This window comes from Neofelis nebulosa, chromosome 6 (assembly GCF_028018385.1).
Source record: "Neofelis nebulosa isolate mNeoNeb1 chromosome 6, mNeoNeb1.pri, whole genome shotgun sequence".
In the NCBI taxonomy this organism is placed as follows: domain Eukaryota; kingdom Metazoa; phylum Chordata; class Mammalia; order Carnivora; family Felidae; genus Neofelis; species Neofelis nebulosa.
In genome coordinates, this window is record NC_080787.1 from 74240748 (window position 1) to 74245557 (window position 4810).

Consider the following 4810-nt stretch of genomic DNA (forward strand, 5'->3'; position numbering starts at 1 on the left):
AGTGGTGCCTGTGAGCAAAGGCTCCCAGTGTTTGTTTCCACATCCTGGAGTAATCCCACAACAAGCACGACAAGGATATCTGAGAATCAGGACTCTTCTCTAAACTGTGCCCATTATGATGGGTAAAATGCACAGACAAGAGTATCAATAGTTCTCAAAGAAAGCTAATCATCAAAATCACTTATGAGCTTAAGATTTGTTTTTAATATCAGGAGATTCCAATTCAAAAGATCTGATTGGGGTCACAGAATTAGTATTATTAAGTTTAATAACCACAGTTCCATGGGGTGTGATACCAGGGCCATTGAGAGGACCTCTTAGTGTGGATAGCTCCTCACAGATGCCTCATTTCCAGATAATCTACCCTTAGTACCATTAGAGGCACTCTTCTCTTTCAAATGCAAAGATTTAACTCTACGGAAAGATGTATATTAAATCACTAAAAATTTAATATGTGCTAAAGATATAAATAGAAATGATAGATGATAGATAGAGATAGGAGATGATAGATAGCTAGATAGCTAGATATAGAGATGACACATAGATGATAGGTAGATAGAGATGATAGCTAGCTAACTAGATAGATAGATAGATAGATAGATAGATAGATAGATAGATAGAAGATAGATTCTAGAGCTTTGTTCTATAAGGCAATTAAGTTACTTGGAAAGAATCTGATCCTCTTGAGACTTGCCTTTTAAGTCTTTTGAGGAGAATGCAGAGCAGTATTTACTCTAGGAATAATTTTTCCTCACTACTTAGGCAATGCTTTCCTGAGTACTCCACCCTATGAACCATGAGGTACTAGGTTTTCCACTCTGGCTGGTGGATACAATCTCTTTCCACCTTTTTGTTATCTCTGTATGTTGCTCCTTTTGGATAGTTTTTTCCCTCACCTCAGATCATTTCCTCACATTCTGAAGACTTGCTAGATGCCATCTGTGAATCACTGGAGCTCTCTCTCTGCAATGCTCTCTACTCTCCAGTATTTGCCCCCTGAGAATTCTAGTTACCCTGGGCTTCCCTCAACTTCTATCTTTGTTTCCTCCACTCAAAAAGACAGCTGGACTCCACCTGGTTCTCTCCTCTGCACAGTAACCTGGGCACCCTATCCAGTCAGAAAGCTGTGATGATTGTAGTATTCACCACATTTATTTCCCTTCTTTTGGGAACCATTGTCCTTCCTTGCCAAATAGGCAATGTTTTAGAAATTGTTGTTTCATATATTTCATTTAGCTTTTTAGCTCTTCCCATTCTTTTCAGTTCTTTTAGTTCTCTAAATTGGTACTTGTTGCTGCATCTCAGCTAGATATAGAAGGGATTTTTTTTTATTCTACTTTGGCAAAGTGGTGGGGGATATAGTATCAGAGGTTTCCACTTGGCCTTACCTAATATGATGGCTTGACCAACACCAACCCCAGGTAGACTCAGTGTAAGGTTTTCTACAACTGCCAAATATGTCAATCCAGCTAAATGTTCAGGTATTGGGAAATGACCAGAGCGAGACCACAGACCTAATAGACCCAGTGTAAACTGGATATTGTTAAGGACCCTATTTATTGCCTGGCTTCCCCTACTTGTCACCTCTCTAATAGGGAAAATAGGTGACATTTCAGGTCTTCTGTGTTCAACAGCCTAGAAATGTCTGGGTATTCTCTTTTACTCACTATGTAATCATCTGAGTAAATAAATGCATGAACATTTTGGGAAGAACTGAGGGAATCATTATAGTATATACTTGCCACAGTGTTGCAGGGTTCTACCTCCTGGAGACTGAACAACCTCTATGGTCAATGAGTACTGGGTCTAAATATTGTTTCCTGTCTGGGTCTAAATATTGCTTCCATGTAATTTTATTGAGCTGAACACTCTGGTGTCCTATCCAACCATTCTTGCTTTCTTTTATTTGTTTGTTTAATTTTTATTTATTTATTTTTTACAAATAAAAATTGTATCTATTTAAGGTGTTAAAAAACTTAATTTAGTAGATCACTTTATGTTAGAGAGCTCTGGAGAACTGGTGGGGTGACAAAAGGGCTACAAAGGAAACCCAAAGAGAAGATGAAAAGAAACCACAAATAAATACAGACAAGAAAACAATTTACCAGAAGTCAGGATGGACCTAGACTTTTTCTCTATGATGCTTAAGCTGAATAACGATAATCTAAAGAGAATAGACTGACCAAACCAGTGGAGATTCCTGATTTGCTCAATCTTACCATATGAAAATATTAATTCATGTATCAGGTGCTATCTACAAATTGACCAAAGTATAGTAGAGGGAGAGGGAAACTGTAAATGTTGACAATCCTGTTTCATCATAAGGATCTGAATTTCATTCACCATGTTCTGTTAGAGAAGAATGCCATCTCAAAACTGCACCAGTCACACTAAGGAAGAAGCTAATGTTCATTCAGACTGAGCAAATAAATGAAGGAGAAAGAATGATAAATGCTGCTTTATTAGGATTCTCTTTAAGATTCATTTCTTCTTCATCAGTGATTCACTGTTTTCTCTACTGATTCTTAGGTCATCTCAATAAGCATTTGAAGAACTTTCACTTAGTAAAGGAAATAATGCCTGAAACCACTTCTCTTAAATAATTATTGACACTTGAAATTGTACTGAAGCAGTTCTCTTTAGCCTCCATACTCTGTAAAGAAGCTATTCCACACCAAACCTCCAATGTCATCACAAGGGGCATTTTAAATTTTGTTTTGTTTGGGAAACCTCAATTTTCCATTCCCTTTCTGAAAACTGATAGTAAAAATATATTCTACTTAATAATTGTTTTTATACTCTGAGGGAGGAGGCATCTTAGGGAATATTTAATTTAGTGCCTCTATTTTACAGATAAGTAATATAAATTCATGAAAAATGAAATTTTGCAGCATATGATGAAGTTGAATTCATAAAATGAATTATCTAAAGTCACATACTAAATTGGGGGCAGAGTGAGAGTTATATTAATAGCAAAACCACACTTACTTCAAGATATTTTCTTATCTCTAGAATTAAATTTATATGGTTTAAGCCATTTACTGCATATTAATAACTACAAAGCAATACTGAGAAAATAGTCATATTTCAATATAGCAGTGAGGTGAGTAATCGCATTCAGTCAAGGTAATGGCTTTTGTTTTTACTAAATGATGATAGGACTTGCATGTTAGAAAATAGAAGAGTTGTTCAAAAATATGTTTATCAAATTAATCACCAGTGTGTGTACGGCATAATAGTTTTGGTGGTGGTATACTTTTAGCCTGAATAGTAATTTTCTAAGCTGTGTTTGGTGTACTTTTATTTTCAAGGGCTCCATTTTTTAAAAATTATGCTTATGATAGAACTTATTTCTTTCTATTAAAAAATTATTTAGTGAGAAGTACTGATTCCAGGGTTTTGAGTGAATGCCTATGTTCTGATTATCAACTCATCAAATGTCAACATATTAGTTTTAGCCATAAAGTTCTTCAGATTTCAAAAAGATTTGACAGATCACTGAAATTTTTATCACACTTTATAGTTGATGTTATGACAATCCACTTGATACATTATAGAATATGCATGGGCTGTGTAATAGGCACAAATTTTGGTAAAAGCTGTAGACATTTGAAAGATCTGGTATCACTCATTTAAAGATGTGCTAATACTCCTACCATGAAGGAAGCTGTACTTTACAAAATTATAAAATGATTTCCCATGGGCAGTGCTAGCTCATAAGCAGAAGCAACTCCAATGATATGTTTTAAAGTTTTCTTTTCTTCTTATGTGAGTGTCCCCAACCGTATAAGTCATGAAGCCCATTACTTTCCTTCTTAGATCTCAAGGTCAAGACAGGTATAGAAAGAATCTTGAAGAATTATTTTTTTTCAAAGTGGTAAATTCATATTTTGTTTTTAAAAAATTTTTTTAAGGTTTTATTTATTTTTGAGACAGAGAGAGACAGAGCATTAATGGGGGAGGGTCAGAGAGAGAGGGAGACACAGAATCCGAAACAGGCTCCGGGCTCTGAGCAGTCAGCACAGAGCCCGATGTGAGGCTTGAACCCATGGACCGCAAAATCATGACCTGAGCTGAAGTCGGACGCCCAACCGACTGAGCCACCCAGGCGCCCCCATATTTTGTTTTTTAAAACTAATTCTAAAAGTAGCACGTGGATGTCTGTTTTATGAGGTGAATTTAACCTCATGTAGGATTAAACCCAGCCTCAGCTTGTTTGCAAGAACTCAGAGGGTAAGTTACATCTCAGAGTTGTCCCAAAGGAGGCAAGGGATCTGAAGTAAAATGAGAACTCTAATAAACACATAAAATTAAAGATAATGAATGATGTGCTCCCTTTGGTAGCACATATACTAAAATTGGAACAATACAGAGAAAATTAGTACATCCCCTGTGCAAGGATGACATACAAATAAAGATAATGAATTATGGTCTTTATCAGTCTTTTCATCCACACCTACATCCTTTGGAGTTCCAGATGGACTGCTTGCTCATACTGTTTCAGATATATGAGCTCAGCCAGAGGAAGCCCTGGGAACTGGCATAATTTCAAGTCAGCCACCAGGTAGTCAGATGGACTCTTGGGTAAATGATCCATTATTGCCTAGGACTCATTAGCTTTGGAACAACCCTAAAACCAGTGGCATTCTCCTATATAAAGAGAGAGTTCAAGGCCCCACTTCCTTCATCACTTAGTGTCAAGGACAAGATACAGGTTGTCCTCAGTGCTAGTAGAAATGTTTTAGAGACATCAAAAATTCTTACTTCTTTGTAGACAGCCTATATTTGAGAGATTCTTCTCATGGTCTTT

At 36.4% G+C, this 4810-nt stretch overlaps 1 non-coding gene across 1 annotated transcript; it reads left to right on the forward strand.

Moving 5' to 3' along the window:
* Window positions 1–4328: 4328 nt before the first annotated feature.
* On the forward strand, window positions 4329–4436 carry LOC131515559 (U6 spliceosomal RNA). The gene has a single exon (XR_009263628.1). It is a non-coding gene; the product is annotated as a U6 spliceosomal RNA (small nuclear RNA).
* The last annotated feature ends 374 nt before the right edge of the window (window positions 4437–4810 follow it).